The sequence below is a fragment of the Artemia franciscana genome, chromosome 3 (assembly GCF_032884065.1).
Source record: "Artemia franciscana chromosome 3, ASM3288406v1, whole genome shotgun sequence".
NCBI lineage: Eukaryota > Metazoa > Arthropoda > Branchiopoda > Anostraca > Artemiidae > Artemia > Artemia franciscana.
Window position 1 is genome coordinate 24494573 of NC_088865.1, and position 20208 is coordinate 24514780.

The 20208-nt window shown below is 35.9% G+C and overlaps 1 protein-coding gene across 3 annotated transcripts in view; it reads left to right on the forward strand.

The window, feature by feature from the left end:
* LOC136025059 (neuropeptide F receptor-like) overlaps nucleotides 1–20208 on the forward strand; it is a 51825-nt gene that overhangs the window by 24003 nt on the left and 7614 nt on the right. Inside the window, exon 1 of one of the 3 annotated variants that reach the window (XM_065700741.1) lies at nucleotides 17570–17660. The exons of the other annotated variants lie outside the window; for them this stretch is intronic. The gene's annotated coding sequence lies outside the window, so the exon portion shown is untranslated. Of the gene's footprint in view, nucleotides 1–17569; nucleotides 17661–20208 lie in introns of those variants that run through there. 3 annotated transcript variants of the gene reach the window in all.

Consider the following 20208-nt stretch of genomic DNA (forward strand, 5'->3'; position numbering starts at 1 on the left):
TTTGTTCACCGTAGTCGAAAAATCTAATAAACATGTCTTCTAGAATGACTTAATCACCCACAACCCCTGAGGGAAGGGCTGTAAGTTGTGAACTTTGCCCGTTGTTTACATATAGTATTAGTTATTGGAAAGTATGCAAAGTCAAGAAGGGGTTGAATTGAATAGGGGTGGAGTTAAATGGGGTTGTATTGAATGGGATTGAGTTAAAAGACGACGAGTTTCACAGAGGTTAAATTGAAAGAAGGTGACTTTATTGGTGGTTTGGGCTAAAACAGAGGTTGACTTTTACGAGGATTGAGTTAAATGGTTAAATTGAACCAAATACATGATGGAATATATTTGCTGATGTCGGTGCTCATTATGATCCATGCAGTAATTTCAATAAGCGTTCATATCGCAGGAAAATGTATATGCCGTATTTACTCGTTGACACTGCCTCAAACATTCCTCTCAAGAGTCAAAATGCAAAGTCAATCGATTGAAAAAGAAGGGGATGGCAGAGGGGAGATTAAAGCACTGAGGAACAAGTCTTTAGTTTTTTTTTAAAATAGGGAGCTCCCTAATGGGCACATAAAATATTTACGAAATACCTAAAAAAATAATATCTAAAATTGCAGGGGCATTATGACTTATACATATCAAAAACAACATAAAAACCAACAAAAATACCAGAATCCAGGAAAAATTTAATTGTTCCATCAATATCTTTACATGTAATCGTTGGTTCAGTGGTAGAATCCTCGTTTGCCACGCGCGCGACCTTCTGTGCGATTCACACTGTGCATTTGTTTTAGTTTAGTTTCAAAAATTGAAATAGCTATTATTTGAAGAAAACTTGTATTTTAATTAAACTAGAAGGGAATGGATTTACTAGTATAAATATAGTCTAGGATAATATTTGGCTAATGAATCAAATATGGTCCTAGACTATCTGCAAAGGGTCGACTTTTTTTTAAATAGCTTTATTTGGCGATATGAACCAAGCTGGTAAAAATATCAGTTAAAAAATTACAGCAAAAATGCCATATTAGCAGTGCTGATTTAGTCAATGATTAATTGTATACAAATATCCGAATTTATAGAAAAATTTTGTATCAAACAGTTCGTGGTAACGAACTGTAGTAAAGTAACAAAACTCTAAAAACGGAATTTTGATACCAATAGTTACATCAAAAGAATCGCATTTTAATGCTCATTTCAAATATATAATACTGTATATATTTGTATATATATTATATAAAAAAAAAACTAGTTTTTCTAACTGAAAGTAAGGAGCGACATTAAAACTTAAAACGAACAGAAATTACTCCGTATATGAAATGGGTTGTCTCCTCTGCAATCCCTCGCTCTTTATGCTAAAGCTTTTAATTGTTTTAAAAAGCAGAATTGTGGTAAAGAGTCAAACTTTCGCGTAAATAGCGAAGGATTGCGGAGGGGACAACCCATTTCATATACGGAGTAATTTCTGTTCGTTTTAAGTTTTAATGTCGCTCCTTACTTTCAGTTAGAAAAACTAGCGTTTTTTATGTAATTTCTGAACATTTTTGAATTAATGCATGTTTGATTTTGGCTCTCCACACATAAATTATTAAAATGAAATTTACATTTTAATTCCTTTTTTGGCTAAATGGCTTTCTCTTAGTTCTGATCAGACGATTTTGAGAAATATGGGATGGGGAAGGAGGCCTAGTTGCCATGCAATTTTTCGGTTACACAAAAAGGTAACTATAAATTTTAATTTTTAACGAATTTTTTTATTGGTAAAAAATATACGTAACTTAAGAATTAACTTACGTAACAAACTTTTATATTCTTAAATTTTTATTATGTATATGAGGGGGTTTGTACCCTCGTTAATACCTCGCTCTTTACACTAAATCGTAAGTTTTGTGCCTATTCTTTAAGAATGACCCCTGAATCAGAAAGGCCGTAGAATAAATAGTTGAAATTACTAAAAATACTATAGCATAAAGAGTGAGGTATTTGTCTCCTCCTAAATACCTCGCTCTTTATGCTAAAGTAATTTAGAACCCCTCATATGCGTAATAATCTCTGTTCGTTTTAAGTTTCAATGCTACTCCTTACTTTCAATTGAAAGAACACATTATTCCATGTTTATTTTTTCATTGTTTTTTTTATAGTAATTTTAGAAAATCCTGTGCCCTTTTCATTGAATTTTTGCTCCCCCATGACATATTTCTCCAAGGAAAGATCCTCCCACATAGCCCCCTCCCCTCAACCCCACCCCCAAAACCAAAAAAAAAATCCCCTGAAAACGACTGTACACTTCCCAATAACCGTTATTATATGTAAACACTGGTCGAAGTTTGTAACTTGCAGCCCCTCCCCCAGAGACTGTGGGGGAATAAGTCATTTCTAAAGACATAGTTATTATGGTTTTGACTATGCGGAACAAAATGGCTATCTCAAAATTTTGATCTGTTGACTTTGGAGAAAAAATGAGCGTGGGAGGGGGCCTAGGTGCCCTCCAATTTTTGGTCACCTAAAAAGGGCACTAGAACTTTTCATTTCCGTTAGAATGAGCCCTCTTGCAACATTTTAGGACCACTTGGTCGATACGATGACCCCTGGGAAAAAAAACAAAACAAAAACAAACAAACGAACACGCACCCGTGATTTGTCTTCTGGCAAAAAATACGAAATTCCACATTTTTGTAGATAGGAGCTTGAAAATTTTGCTATAGAGTTCTCTGATACGCTGAATGCGATGGTGTGATTTTCGTTAAGATTCTGTGATTTTTAGGGGGTGTTTTCCCCTATTTTCTAAAATAAGACAAATTTTCTCAGGCTCGTAACTTTTGATGACAAGGACCAAATTTGATGAAACTTATATTTAAAATCAGCATGAAAATCATATTCTTTTGATGTTTATTTTAGCATCAAAATTCCATTATTTAGAGTTTCGTTTACTATTGAGACGAGTCGCTCCTTACTACAGCTCGTTACCACGAACTTTTTGATAATACTATAATATATAAGTTTCATCAGGTTTAGTACTACCCATCAGAAGTTACGAGCCTGAGAAAATTTGCCCTATTTTAGAAAATAGGGAAAAACATCCCCTAAAAGTCATAAAATCTTAACGAAAATCACACCATCAGATTCAGCGAATCAGAGAACCCCACTGTACAAGTTCCAAGCTCCTATTTACAAAAATGTGGAAATTTGTATTTTTTGCCAGAAGACAAATTACGGATGCGTGTTCATTTGCTTGTTTGTTTTTTGTTGTTTTTTTTTCTTTTTCCCAGGGGTGATCGTATCGACCCAGTTGTCCTAGAATTTTGTAAGAGGGCTCATTCGAACGGAAATGAAAAGTTCTAGTGCCCTTTTTAAGTGACCAAAAAAATTGGAGGGCACCTAGGCCCCCTCCCAAGCTCATTTTTTCCCAAAGTCGTCGGATCAAAATTCTGAGATAGCCATTTTATTCAACATAGTCGAAAAACCTTATAACTATGTCGTTGCGGACGACATATATCTTTTGCTAATGAAAACGTTCGTAGAAAACTAAAATTTCTAGTTGCCTCTTTAAATAACCAAAAAATAGGCGGGCAACTGGGCCTCCTCTCCCTCCTTTTTCTTAAAATCATCCGATCAAAACTATGGGAAAGCGATTTAGCCAAATGAATAAATATGCAAATTTCGCTTTAATTATTCATCTGCGGAGAGCCGAAATCAAAACTTGGATTAACTAAAAAACGTTCAGAAATTAAATAAAAAAAAAAACAAGTTTTTTAACTGAAAGCAAGGAGCAACATTAAAACTTAAAACGAACAGAAATTACCCAGTCGTCGGATCAAAATTCTGAGATAGCCATTTTATTCAACATAGTCGAAAAACCTTATAACTATGTCTTTGCGGACGACTTACTCCCCCACAGTCCCCGTGGGAAGGGCTGCAAGTTACAAATTTTGACCAGTGTTTGCATATAGCAATGGTTTTTGGGGAGTTTACTGACGTTTTCAGGTAGATTTTTTGGTTTGGAGGGGGGTTGAGAAGAGGGGGTTATGTGGGGGAGACTTTCGTTGGTGGAATTCGTCATGGGGGAAGAAGATGTCCATAAAGGGGGCACAGCATTTTCTAGCATTCTTTAAAAAAACAATGAAAAAATAAATATGCAAAAGTTTTTTCAACTGAAAGTAAGGAGTAGCATTAAAAATTAAAACGAACAGAAAATATTACGCATGTAGAAGGGGTTCACTTCCTCCTAGTACCTCAGTCTTTACGCTACAGCATTTTTAATAATTTCAACTATTTATTCTACGGACTTTGTGGTTCAGAGGACAAAATTTAAGGTTTAGTGTAAAGAGCGAGGTACTGACGAGTGGTTGAACCCTCTCATATACATAATAAAAACGTACGAATATACAAGTTTGAGACGTAAGCTAATTCGTAAGTTACATATATCTTTTACTAATGAAAACGTTCTTAAAAAACTAAAATTTCTGGTTACCTTTTTAAATACCCAAAAAATAGGCGGGCAACTGGGCCTCCTCTCCCTCCTTTTTCTTAAAATCATTCGATCAAAACTATGGGAAAGCGATTTAGCCAAATGAATAAGTATACAAATTTCGCTATAATTATTCATCTGCGGAGAGCCGAAATCAAAACTTGGATTAACTAAAAAACGTTCAGAAATTAAATAAAAAAACAAGTTTTTTTAACTGAAAGTAAGGAGCAACATTAAAACTTAAAACGAACAGAAATTACCCCGTATATGAAAGGGGCTGTTCCCACTTCAACGCCCTGCTCTTTATGCTAAAGTTTTTACTGTTTTAAAAATTAGAGTTGAGAGAAAGAGTCAAACTTTAGCGTAAAGAGCAGGGTGTCGAAGAGGGAACAGCCCCTTTTTTTGCCACAGCAAAAAACAGCAAATTTGCAGTCTCCGGTATTCGTCGTCATTACCTCTAGGATTCGAATTGGCCAGATGGGATAGCCCGCAAATTTGGCTAGGAATAAATCACCGATTTTAATGTTCGCAGGATTCATGCCTAGTAAATGAAAGATTATAAAGTGAAAGAAACATATCTTTCTGTGAGGGCCGAGCCTCACTAATGTATCCAAGTGAACAATCAGTCCAAACAGTGCGAGGTCGGCCCAACTGCTAATCCTTCTCGACACTAAAAAGTGTAATTAACGCGCAGGTAAATTATATCCAATTTTCTCTACACACCACACTTGGCTATCGTATCTAATTTTCTCAATTCAAAACGCCAAAAATCTGATTGTGTGATGAATTCAAGTATCAGATTGCACAATTACTGTAGTCACTTAATTAATTCATGGCTAAGGAATCAAGTTCAAACAATTCAAAAGTTCAAACAGGTGTAATCCCTTTGAGAGCTATTTCAATACTGCAGCATATCAATATACTGCAGGAATCTTCTTTGAATTAAATTCATTTTTTTCGGTAATCTCGGCTATAACGTTTTTTTTCTGATATTATGAGAAATAGAAACATTCAGATCGAAATAAAGATTTTTAATTTTATGAATGGTTTGAGAATATTAAGTGGAAACTTTGAGGGAATGATGAGGGGCATGTACAACTGACGAAAAGGCAATATGTGCATACTTCCTTATATGAAATTACTCCGTATATGAAAGGGGCTTTTCCTCTTCAGAGCCCCGCTCTTTACTCTAGAGGTTTTCGTTGTTTTAAGAGGTAGAGTTAAGAGAAAGAGTCTAACTTTAGCGTAAAGAGCGGGGCGTTGAAGAGGAAAAGCTCCTTTCATATACGGAGTAATTTCATACAAGGAAGTATGCGCATATTGCTTTTTCGTAATATTGCCTTTCGTAACATAAAAATCGGTGATTCATTCCTAGCCAAATTTGCGGGCTATCCCCTCTGGCCAATTTGAATCATAGAGGTAATGACGACGAATTCCGATGAAGGCAAATTTGCTTTTTTTTGCTACGGCTAAAAACACATTTTTTGCTACGGCAAAAAAAGGGGCTGTTCCCCCTTCAACGCCCTGCTCTTTGCGCTAAAGTTTGACTCTTTCTCTCAACTCTAATTTTTAAAACAGTAAAAACTTTAGCGTAAAGAGCAGTGCGTTGAAGAGGGAACAGCCCCTTTCATATACGGGGTAATTTCTGTTCGTTTTAAGTTTTAATGTTGCTCCTTACTTTCAGTTAAAAAAAACTTTTTTTTTTTATTTAATATCTATGAAGAGCCGTGTACGCCGGCATACTGGCCAAAAATAACGAGATTATGTGCTTTCTATTTTAATGAAAAAGAAAACTCTTCTTTCGTGAGAAGGGCGGACCACATTCGCCACACTTAATCTATTCTAATATGCTATGTTTCATTGCTTGTAAACTTGATTAGTACTTATATTGTTTTTTTGCTGTTGTTAACATTTGGACTAATAATAATAAAAAAAACAACTCTTCGAAACACATTGTTTTTAGTATTGCGTAAATAATACTAAAGGTTTCTTGATTACCCATGCAATACGACTAAAAATGAAGACTGTGTATAATCTTTCAATTAGCTAGGGTGAAGCTTGGCAAAGATGGGCCATTTTCTTAAGAAAACCCATATAAAAACTAATAACTTTTTTGATTACCCGTTCAATATGACTGAAAAGAAAGAATTTAAACACTCTTTCAATTAGCTAGGGCTAAGCTTGGCTGAGATGGGTCATTTCCTTAAGAAAACCCTTAAAAATAGAAATAAAATACTAAATATTTCCTGGTTATCCATGCAATATGACTAAAATGAAGAATTTGCATAGTCTTTCAATTAGCTATGGCTAAGGCAGACTGGTGGCCGTGTAAGAAGGTAAACCATATTCTAACCCTATGGGCACTCTTGGCTTCATTTCACTGCCACTGGCACCTTCGAAATCCAACGGAGTAAAACCGATCATATCGAATACTAAAAATATGTTCACAATTATATCATTCTGATCTCTTGCATTTAATACTAATTGAAATTCCATATGTAAACAATAGAACTTGCTAAAATATAATGTAACAGTCACCTATGCACAACAGACCAAATAAACAATAGCTCCTGCGTCTTGGAGAAGACCCAATTTAAATTTATATTAGTAAACTTTAGAAGTCATTGACAAGGTCACAGATTCTTTTGTTTGAGACTGGGGTCAATGGTACGACCCTGTATGCTCAGTCAGAGTCAATCCAGCTCAGCTCTAAATGGGTACTTGGAGAAATCTGTGGGGAAACGAAGGGAAGCATCGGTAATTTGCCCCTAACCACAGATTGAACTCCCGGCCAATGGCATTCAATCAGAAAATCGGTACCTTCACAATGCAGACTAATGGTCAACATGTGAAAAGGTTTTTTCTGGCCTCTTGTAATCTCTTAGGTCCCATGTGGGTACTGGCCACTTGTAATGCCTACACTGAAGACGGCCACTTATAAAGACATCCGGGGGTACTGGCCACTTGTATTTTTGAGCCCCCATGGTATTACAACAGCACCTTTGTCTTGGAAAAGGCCAAGGAGAAACAAGTCTTGAAGAAAAACGTCTTGAGGGGGGATAAGTTCAATTTTTTACATCTGGGGTTACTGGCCGCTTGTATTCGTTCAGGTCTTAGGGGGTTCGAATAGTACCTGAGCCTTGGAGAAGGCCCTAAGGAAACATCTCCAGGAAAAACAATCTTGAAAAATGTCTTGAAGAAATAAAATATCTTGAGGGAGCACTAAGATCATTTTTTTTACATCCAAGGGCTCTCCACTTGACTAGCTGCTTGAAGAGTACCCTTGAGGGTTTTCTCAACCGGACCCGTAGGTTCTTAAACATTTAAATTCGAGTCAATAAACTTTAGACGTCATTGAAAAGGTTGTTTGAATTTCTTTATGTAAACAATAAAATCTCCTTAACTATGATGTAACAATCGCGCGTGCTCAATAGACCAAATAAACAACAACACCTGCGTCTTGGAAAAATGCCTTAAAGGGGTATGCCGGCCGGTTCCGAAGGCTTTTAAACATTTAAATTTGCATAGATAAACATTAGACGTCAATGACAAGGTCGTTTGAATTTCCATATGTAAACAGTAATATCTACTAAACTATGCTGTAACAATCATGTGTGCTTAATAGACCAAATAATTAGTAACACTTGCGTTTTGGAAAATGCCCTTAGGGGTTGTGCCAGTCGGATCTGGAATCTCCCCACTACTTATATAACTTTATCTCTGCTTATGTTTTAATATGATTTTTCATTGAAAAACTACAGCTTTTAAAAATTGTATTTATTTATATAATTTCTAGTGAAATCTGTTCGTTCTAGATTCTACTTAATTAACAACTTTAATTTCTGTTTGTTTTTGGCTTCATTCATTCATCCTTACTAATACCCTTTTTAGATTTCGACTGAAACTATCAGTAAAAACGTGAGGCGTGCTCACCTCTGCTATTCTGGTATTCTGACAAACTTTTAAAATGTTTTGTAAAACTGTTTACTTTTGCTATTAATAGGATATCATGAAGCATAGATGAAAAAAAAAATTATTAAAAAAAATCATGATTAAACAGTTGTATAAAAGCAACTATGGTAAATGTCAGACTATGAATGAAAATTCGAAAGTTGCTGCAGTCACAACTGATGAATTAGGGCAGACGTTTTCTGGCCCTTTCTAAGAGAATGACAAGAATGAATATTACAACAAGTAAGGTTGGGGCAGTCACGACATCGGATCCCGTAACGGTTAGAGTGTCATTCTTGCATTAGTGAAATTAAATACTTGTTTTTTTTTTTCATTTTGATTGCTAGAGGAGTTTGATTGCTCTCTACTAGGTTGCTGGTATTGTTTTAGCCATGACAACATATAATCAGAACAGCATTTTTAGGTTGGTCATAACAGCTAAAAAAAAAATTAGACACCACAATGAAAATAAAGTTTACTGGAATGAAGGGATGACTTCTGAGAAGATATTAATTAATGACTTTCAATTTTGTTTCGTTAATTGAAGATATCTATTTTTTGTCACTTTTTCTTCTTGTGATTCAAATTCAATTAAACTGATAGAAAGCTAATAACAAATTCAAACACTTTTAACGTCAATTTGCAATTTATGAAGACTTGGTGATTAGCTTGGTGATGCTTATTTTTGAATTAGTCAATCAGTTAATGATCAGCCCATTGATGTCCTATACATTGAAAGGATCGGATTTAAAAGGCAACAACATGCATGGAAGTAGTGGATAGTGGATGTTAGACTAATGGAACTGAAAATTCTTTAAAATATATACTCCATGTCATTCGAAGTGGTTATTATCATTCAACCCCATATCTGCTACTTAAGACAAATCTGCTTCGTTAGAGTCATTGACCGTCCTTCCTTCTTCCTTCTTCTAACATCATTCTCAATACAATTTGCTTTTATAATCTTCGGTTGATGCTTTAATGCATCTCTAAATGCTTTAGTTATATTTTAGCAATCTTAATGTACAGTATACTGAAATCGTGTTATATACTTTTATAGCAAAATGCACGAATGTTATAGCTATGGATTCCCAGAATGCTAGGACAGCAATAATATCTGAATCATGTGTGAAGTCATCCTTAAGCAAATGAGCTGGCTTCCTAAGGTAGCTTTTATTATTGGCCTTCTCAACGCCCCCTACTGAACAGAGTCAACAGAAATAAGACAACTTCTTGAACTCGTCGTTAAGGCTCTGGTTCATGTGTTCTATCTACGGAATCCATTTTGTTCTAAAAATGTCGTACAATATACATGTTGCGTATGGTGCTAAGCTGGGAAAACAATCTCTTAATGTTGTTCCTTCATCTGTAATCCGAGGCTCAGGTACTTCAATAGTGACATTAACTGTCAGTTGGTCTGATTTTTTTCAGTTAAAAAAAAGGAAAAAAAAAATGCTTCGACGATTCCTTCGCTTTTTTGTATGTGGTGATGGCGTTGCAGAGCTTCAAATTGTGGTTTCCAGCTATTCAGTCAGTAGATGCTTCTTCTTTTTCTAAACAAACATCCATCATTCAAAGTCTTTAGTCTCGATCCCTTTTTAGTCTTTTCTTTCTCCTCTCTGTGTTTCTCATACATTTGTGTCTAGTTAGAATGAAAATACTGAAAATAACAATCAGGCTTAAGATAAAAATCTTCCCTGATTTTTTTCTTAAACATACAAAAAAAATATTGTCAAAATCTTGGAGGGTTGGGTTTGATTTTTTTTCAATGAAAATGTCCAAAAAGTATTTTCCAAAATACAGGAGGTGGCGTTTTTTTTTTCTTCCAGGGAATGATCCCTGGAAGTTTCAAAGCAATCCGACGCCAAGATCTAACTGTATTAGATTACTACGTGAGGGATATCAGCCCTGAAGACGTACTTGTAGGATCATTTAACTGTTCTAGAAAATGACTGTCTGAAAATTTTTATCTTATGCCACGGGTGCTATGGGGGTTCCCAGGGGCAAGTAAAATTACAGAAGGGGGCTTGTTCCCTTCAAATAAGTTTTATCCTGAAAAATTAAAATAGAAAGTTCGATGTAAATCTTTTGAGATGATTCCAAATCATCTCTTGCCACACCTTCCATACGAAGTGACCGAAAAAAAGAAGTAAGAGAGTAATGCATGGGAGGCACTTCGGTCTTTACTAAGTCAACGCTAGTACACTGACTCTGATTCACAAGTTAAACTGAGATTTAAAAGGACATATGAATCGAATATCTCCTTCCCTTTTTAACTGCTATTGCAATCGATTGGAATAAACGAAAGTCACCTATAAGCTAAAGTAAGTTGTTGTACGTGCTAAATACTCCCTTAAACTAAGACCATATTAAAAGAAACTTATTTCTTTTCCGGTATTAATTTCGTGACAGCAATTAATTTTGGGTGTAAAATTAAGTTAGTCTCTAAGCGAACCGTGAACATTTCTGATCAAGACATGACTAAAGCAGTCGAGAGTTTATAAGATTGCCTTTTCATAAGCACTGGGGCAAATCCAATTTGAGATGAAATCTAAGAGAGGCAATAACATTGCCCAATATTCATGAATATTGGATGCTAAAGGAATAAAAAACAGTTCCATATGTAAATTCAACACTTATGTGTTGTAATATAGCAAATATTTCTAGCTTACAATAGGTAAAAATTCATAAATTGAATAGCATATGTCGTAAACAAAAAGTAATTTAGAAAATACTTTATTACTTGGGTAATTATTCTTGTTGGAAAAATGAAATAAATGTATAAATGAGGTCTGGAACCCACGCTTTAGTGGGGCATCAGCAATGTCCACTCATTATACATCATACGCCCCCACATACATCGAGCCAGCTCATCAGTTGGGTAAAAGAGATACCCATATATTATGAACCATAGGGAATATTAGAAACAAATGTGTTTATATGCTACTATTTTCTCACTTTTCAAGTTTATCTTTTTCTCCTTTCGATAAACCAAGCAATGCTGGTCAGATGCCTTTAAAACATACGAAAGGTCAAGGTTCACCTATACTGGAAGGGTTCATCTATATATATATATATATATATATATATATATATATATATATATATATATATATATATATATATATATGTATATGTATATGTATATCCAATCAAATTTTTTAGACATCCATAATGTTCAACGTAATTGAAAGGTCTGGAATATTATGTTTTAGAGGATGACAACCCCCCTCCGTAACCCTCATGGCAAGGGTTTCAAATAATGCCCTGGGGGCATATAAGGCGTATATAGAGAATGTGATCGTATAGACTTCAGAGGAGGCTCATTGGATTGATAATCACAAGTACTAGTGTCCTTTTTAAGATTCGGAGTGACTGAAGGGTGGACACCCTCCCCCACACCTCGGGTTTTCCCGTAATGCATCTAATAGAAATCTTGAGATGGCCATGTTTTGTTGTAGAAACTTCACGAACAGCCTATTTGATTGGAAATCGAAAAGGCCAATGCGGTTTTTAATAGTTGAAAGTGATTGGAGGAAACTAATCCCTCCATCCCACGCCAGCCAATTCCCCAAACACATCCAATCAAAAGCTATAGATAGCCTTTTTGTTCCACATAAGTGAAAGGTCCGGAAATTATATCGTATAAACTTCAGAGGGGGCTCATTGGATATATATATATATATATATATATATATATATATATATATATATATATATATATATATAAAATAAAAATAAAATGTATAATATATATTTTAATTCTTATATATATATATAAGAATAAAAGTTCTTATTGAATATTCCCTCCCCCGCACCTCGTATTTTACAGAAGTGCATCTGATAGAGATTTTGAGATGGCCATTTGGTGTCTTAGAAACATCGAAAATTGCACATTCGATTGGAAATTGGAAGGACCAGTGCCCTTTTTAATAGTCAAAAGCAATTGGATGGCAACAAACCCCCTCCCACATCCACCATTTCCCCAAACACATCTAATACAAATTTTGAAATAGCCGTTGTGTTCAACATAATTGAAAGGTCTGGAAATTATGTCTTTGAGGATGACAACGCCCTCCTCCAGCCGTCAGGGCAAGGGATTTAAGCTATGTCTTGGGGATATATCAGGTACATATAGAAAGGGTGGTCAGATAAACTTGGGAGAGGGCTCATCGGATTGATGATCAGAAGTTCTTTTGCCCTTATTAAGATTCAGAGTGATTGAAGGGTGGATACCCTCCCCTAAACCTCGGGTTTTCCCGCAGTGCATCTAATAGAAACCTTGAGATGGCCATTTTTTGTTGTAGAAACTTCAAAAACAGCTCCTTTGATTGGAAATTGAAAATTTCAGTGCGGTTTTTAATATTTGAAAGTAATTGGAGGGAGCTAACCCCCCCCCCCCCCCCGATCCCATGCCCACCATTTCTCCAGCACATCCAATCAAAAAGTTTGATATAGCTATTTTGTTCTACATAAGTAAAAGGTCCGGAAATTATGTCTTTGAGGATGACAACCTCCCTCCCTCACAGCCCTCAGAGAAAGGGTTGTAAGTTATGCCCTGGTGGCATTTAAGGTATAGATACAAAGTAATATCGTATAAACTTCAGAGGGGGCTCATTGGACTGATAACAAGAACTTCTAGTGCCTTTTTTAAGATTCAGGGTGATTGGATGGCAAATGTCTCCTCCCCCACATCTCGTATTTTCCAGAAGTGCATCTGATAGAAATTCTAAGATGGCCATATGTTGTCTTAGAAACTTCGAAAACAGTTCATTCGATTGGAAAGTGGAAGGGCCAGTGCCCTTTTTAATGTTCGAAAGCAATTGGAGTTCAACAAAACCCCTCCCATGCCCACCATTTCCCCAAACACATATAATCAACATTTTGAAATAGCCATTTTGTTCAACGTGATGAAAGTTCCGGAAGTTATTTCTTTGATTATGACAACCCCCTCCACCTCTAGTCCTCAGAGCAATGGTTTTAAGTTATGTCTTGGGGATGTATAAGGCACATATAGAAAGGGTGATCGGAGAAAATTCGGAGGGGTCTCATTGGATTACTTTCAGAAGTTCTAGCGCCGTTTTTAAGATTCAGAGTGATCGGACGTTAGATGCCCCTCCACCTTGGGTTTTCTCGAAATACGTCTGAAAGAAATTTTTATATGGCCATTTGTTGTCGTAGAAACTACAAAAACAGCTCATTCGATTGGAGACTGAAAGGGTAAGTGCGCTTTTTTAATAGTTAAAAGGGATTGGAGGATAACTATCCCCCTCCCCCACCATTTCCCTAAACACATCCAATCAAAATTTTGAAACAGCCATTTTGTTTAATGTAATTGAATTATCCAAAAATTATTTCTTTGAGGCCCCCTCCCCACAACCCCTAGGGCAAGGGTTGTAAGTTATGTCCTGGGGGTATATAAGTTATATATAAAAAGGATGATCGTATGAGCTTCGGAGGGGGCTCATTGGATTGGTAATCAGAAGTCTTAATACTCTTTGTAAGATTCTGAGTGACCAATGGGTGAACAATCCCTCCCCCGAACCTCATATTTTCCAGAAATGCATCTGATAGAGCTTTTGAGATTGTCATTTGTTGTAGAAACTTCAAAAAAGGCTCATTCGATTCGAAACTGAAAGGATTAGTGCACTTTCTATTAGTCAAAGTGATTGAAGGGCAACAAGCCTCCCCTACACCCATCTATTCCCAAAACAAATCTAATCAGAATTTTAAGATAGCCATTTTGTTCAGCGTAGTTGCAAGTTCTGGAAATTGTGTCTTTGACAATCCCAATACCTTCACAACACCAGAACATAGTTTGCACTTTACTGAAAACAAAATGCATGTTACCCGTTTTTATTTCGTTTTTACTTGTTTAAAATGTTTTACAATATGTGAAGGGCGAAGTTCTCCCCCTTGCACTCCAATTACAGCTCGAGTGCCTAGTCCCCTTTTTAAGAGTAACAAGAGATTGGGGGTAAACAGCCCATTCATTTTCGAAACACATCCAGGCAAAATTTTGAGACAGCGATTTGTTCAGTATAGTAGAAGGGTCCAGCAACTATTTTTTTAGGGATATTAGGCATCCCAACCCCTACAATTATGCAATTGACCCATTGTGCTTTAAAACTAAATGTATCCATAAAGTAAGCCAAAAGGCATTGTGTTTATGGTTGGTATTAAGACATCTCAGCAATATGTCGAGAACGACTGTGGGCATTAAGTTGAAACTTTTGGGGATACTACTATTACTACTTCTGCTCTTACAATTTAAATAGATAAAAAGAGCATAACTGTATCAAGCTTGTCAAAGAGCATAGATAGAATCTATTGGGAATGATATTAAGTTTTATTTGTCAGGTCAACTTCATAAACTATAAAATCAAACTAAAAATTATACTGTTTTGAGTCAGGATTAAAAATTGTTGAAAAAGTTTCTCCAACACACAAATGGCAACATCCAACAATATGGATTTTTATAGAAAAAACTGAAGAGGTATACGTTAGTTTTTTCCATGAAAAAGACAATGTCCATAAAAAACTAACAGAATTGATCTAAAAAACCTTTTCCACAAAACAAGTTTTTCAAAGAAAATTGAAGAGCTCTATTAAGCCAAGAATGAACAATAATTCAGTCAAGCAATATTCCAAGCGTAAAACTACCACAAATCACCATCAATAAATAAACGAAACTCGAAAACAACAGAAATTACAAAAAATAGCCGAGTCAAAGGCAAAACGATCAAAAATTAACGTGAGTAGGGATAATAGCCCCATTGCCTTTCGAGACCAGAACACAATTTGCTCTTTATTGAAAACAAAACGTTTTACGTTGGAAATCTTTTAATTTTTCTTGCTTTCATAAATAAAAATTATCAAAACCTTTAGCGACAAATGTCAGTATAAGAAAGAAAGAAAAAATTTATTCGAGCCCTAAGGCCATGCACAACATGATTTAATTATACAACACTGCATAGAACACACAATCAATATAAAACAGCACTTATTTTCATTCAATCGAACTCGACTGAGCCTCTCCCGCCTTTTCCACATATCATGCCATTTTGCATATGGTTCCAGGCTTCGAAGACCTCAGGATATCAGAAAGTAGCACCAACCAATGGTCCCCCAAATCTCATCCCTAAGACTTTCAAGCTCTTGGCACTCCATGAGGAAATGGGCTAATTTATCATCCTCAATTCCGCAATACCCGCACTTACAATTTTTACCCTTATTTTTTTTTTTTTTTAAATCTCTGTTCCCTATGTACTGGAAGGCAATTTCCCCTCAACTGGATCCATTATTTAAAATATTTAAAAGATAAATTTAACTTAAAGTAATATTCTTCCCCAAAAATGTCTTTTACTTTACTATATTCTTTCAATGTTTCCGACGAACGTGCTAAACAACCCGACTCTTGTATCTCTTAGTCTTTCAATCTCTGCATAATTACTTGAAGGCATTGTGTGCTTCCGAGTCCGTTTCCTTCCATTCACAAATAAGAGAGGCCTAATTTGTCAAGAGATTTCTTGATTTGTTGAGTCCAAGTAGTTTTCCTATTAATTCACAGCAAATCATTATAAGCTTGTTTAATCAATCGGTCCTCAGGAAGTTGGGTTAATATCAGCCAAAACTTAAATACTTGATAAAGTCGGTGCAGTTTCAGTGAGAAGATGCCGAAGTCTCCTTTGATTAGCTGATTATGTGTTGTCTGGTCTGGTGCATCCCGAAAAGTCTTTTGTAATATCTAAACTGGACTGATTCTAGTTATCCGCGGCCTCCAGGCCCCACAGCTCAGCTCCGTAATGGATGGCCGGTTTAATTTTCGAATCAAATATTTGCTTAAACATTTTTAATGACTTCGACTTTTTTACTAGGTCATTACGTAATATTGGACTCACTGCTGCTTTCACTCGCTTTGACATTTCGCTCAAATGTCCTCCCAACTGCAGTTAGGTGTCAGGGTAAATCCCATGTATTTCGCCTTTTCCACTACCTTAATCTCTTGTCCTTTGAACTGAAATTTCTCATTCTCAACTAAATTCCTTCTTCCTCCTTTATTGAAGATCTCCGTCTTCCCGAGGTTTAGACGTAGTTTCTCCGAATCAACGTATTCTGCCATCAGGTCAATTAAAATTTGTAATTCACGAGCTGTTTTCGCTACTATTGCCATGTCGTCGGCGAACAGCAGAGCCGAAATCGTTCTGTTGCCGAGCTTAACGGTTGGGGCCCATATTTTCTCCAAGAATTCTACAATGTCGTTTACGAATATTCTGAATAGCCGAGGTGCCAGGGTGCTTCCTTGTTTCACACCTCTTGTCTGTTCAAATATCCTTGAAACTCCTTTTCCAAACACTCTAACGATTGCTTTTGTACTTCCATACATATTAGCTACCAGCTGTGCAAATAGACCTGGTGGTCCAATTTTAATCAATTCCATTATCAATAATTCCCTATCCACGCTACCGAAAGTTTTTTGGAGCTCTACGAATGCCACGTAAAATTTATTTTTTCTCTTTCATATTTTTTAGAAAGGGCATGCAGCACAAATATTCTGTCCGCTGTATTGTATCCGGCCCGGAAGCCTCCTTGCTCTTCTTTAATTTTTGTGTACACTTCAAGCCAGTCAGTCTCACATCAATAATTTTTTCAAATGTTTTCGTATATATGTCAGTTAAACGGATAATCCACGGTCACTTGTTTGTTGTTTTGTTTTTCAGTAAAGCGCCAATTGTGTTCTGGTCTTGGGAAGGCATGGGGGTTATCGTCCTTACTCATGTTAATTTTTGATCGTTTTGAGTTTGACTCGGCTATTTATTTTAGTTTCTGTTCGTTTTGAGTTTGACTCGGCTATTTATTTTAGTTTCTGTTGGTTTTGAGTTTGACTCGGCTATTTATTTTAGTTTCTGTTCGTTTTGAGTTTCATTTATTTATTGGTAGTGATTTGTGGTAGTTTTACGCTTGGAAGATTATTTGACCTAGTTTCCGTTCATTTTTGGCTTAATGGAACTCTTTATTGTGAAAAAAATTTAATAGAACACAAAACTCGTCCTGTGAAAAAAAAATTAAATTAATTTCTACTAATACACGATCAATGTCATTCATTTCCTCCACATAGACTATCAGTCGACTATCAGAGTTCAAAGAGTGAAGAGCTAAACCAGTTTTCAATTGAATTGGATATAGTCCTTGGCTAAGAATTTGATGAACTTGCGTGAATAACCAAGCACATATTACAAACGTGAGTACTTTTGGGGCGGCAAATTGGAACATTCTGTTGTTGAAATTTGTTACCTGTAGTGTTCACCCCCCCCCCCATTGTGACTGAAGATTGTAAAATGGCAAAATACAAACCGTTTGATCTTGTCCTAGCTTCATTTCAAGGATATCCCTTATGGCCATCAGTAGTTATTAAAACCACCAAAGACCAGAAAAATCAAGCTAGATATCTAGTCTTTTGCTATGGCACCTACTCGGAGCATAATATAGCTGAAGCACACATCCGTAACTGGAATGACCATTTTAAAGAAGCTTGTGCGAGGACAGATAAAGATGTAAATAAGGCTTTTGAAGAGCAGTGCTTATCCCCTGATATTTTCAAGACTCTAAGTAAGTCCTACTTATCACTACCCGCTAAAACTAAAGGAAAATCCAGCCTAGCACCATTAACTCCAACTTCTGCAGCAGCATCAACTTTAAAAGAAATAATAAATGAAACTCAAGAGGAACTAATTCCTCTAATCCCCGGTGTTTGGGCCAAGCACCTTTGGCCCAAGAAGTGTTTGGTCTGATCATGGTCAAATTCTAGCCAAAGTTCCTGGTGAAACTCGTATACGCAAAATAAATTATTTGCATGAATGTATTAGTATGTGACTGGTTAATGTTTTCTTGATGCCTAACCTTTCCTAAGTTATTCTTTTTTACAGTTTCTTTTTATTTCGTTTCATTTGTTTTTTTCATGCTCATGGTTCATCCCGATAGTACCTTCTGTGCTATTAATTATTTATGTGTTTATAATCCTTTGACAGGTTTTTCTTTCGTAATAGATTTAGGTAAAGATTTCTTTTTTGTTCATCTGGTGATTTAAATGGACTCCAAGTAAAACATGCTTTTGTCAATATTTTAAGTCGTGAGAGACGCCTTTGCGAGCTTGAAAATAATCCTTTTGATCTAATTAGTATTGTGAATAATTCTGTGGGTCAGGTTAATCAAAACCTGACTAATATAAACCCTGTTTGTAATAGTAAATATGTTTCGGAATTGGGGGGAGAGGAGGTTACCAAAGGAAATTATTCTCTGACTGCACTTCAGCTTAACATTCAGGGTCTTTCCTCGTCAATAGATAATTTAAGACAAATAGTTTCGGATGGACAGCCTGATGTTGTTGGTTTGTGCGAGACATTTTTTGGATTCTGGCAATGAAATGCTATTGGATATCCATGGCTACAAAATGGAACATATAAACCGCTGCAAGATGGCTAAAGGAGGTCTTGCCATGTATATATCTAGTAATTTGCATTATTGCTTACGGGATGACTTATCAAGGAATTTTGAAGGTATCTTTGAGTCACAATTTATAGAAATTAGAGTTAATGGTATTGATCTAATCATAGGCAATATTTATCGTTCTCCTAGTGGCGCGGTTTCGTTGTTTCTTCGGAATCTTGAGGAAATACTTGACATAATATTGAAACGTCCGTGTCAGTTAATCATAATGGGTGACTTTAATATAAATTTGATGGATTCAAATTCTTCGGCTTCAGTTGATTTTCTTTCAACCATGCTTGCCGCAGGAACTCTACCAACTACATCCATCCCCACATGAGTAACTAATATTACAGCTTCTTTGATTGACAATATCTTCTCTACGCTTTGCTTGAAGAAAAACTCAATTTTAGTTACTGATATTTTCGATCATTTTCCCATATATTCTCGGTTCAGTTTTAATCGGGGAAGGAATAACCGGGCTCAAGTGTTTGATTCCTATTCTATTAGGTTTGGTGAGAATGAGTTATCTCTTCTTGGTTCTAAATTAGCGAAAAATTCGTGGAGCTTATTTGATAATGACAAGGATTTTTCTTGTTTATTTGAGTCGTTTTATGGAACCATAAAAGAGGCTATTCTTAGCATTTGTAAAGTACCACCTTCTAATCGCAGGTCTAAAAGGATTATTCCTCTAAACCCATGGATGACATCCGGACTTCTCAAAAGCTGGAGAAGGAAAAATAATCTCTGGAGGTATTATAAATGCGCTACACTTTCAACGAGTGCTATTCGTCTTTGTCAATTCAAGATTTACCGGAATATATATAATTCCTTGTGTAGAAAAGCCAAATCTCTCTATTATCTAAATAATTTTGCTGCGTGTAATAAGGATATTCGTAAAACTTGGAAGGTAATAAATTCTGTGCTTAAACCTGGTTCTCAATATAGCTCTTTACCTATGAGTCTGGTCATTGGTGATGAGACTGTAGAGGGTGAGCTTAATGTCCAAGAAGCATTTACTTCATTTTTCGCTAGTATTGGTAATAATATCGCTTCCACAGCTACTTTATCTCGGTCTAAGTCGGACTTTAGATCTTACCTCGGGCCGTCTTGTGTTAAGTCTATGTTTCTAGAGCCAGTACCAGAAATTGAAATTACTAAATTGTTAATGGCTTGAAAGACTCATCTTCATCTGGGCCAGATTCTATTCCTACAAAGGTAGTTAAATCTATTCTTCCTTCAATAGTTGTGCCTCTAACAAAACTTGTTAATCTTTCATTTAAATATGGGGTTTTTTTCCAGAT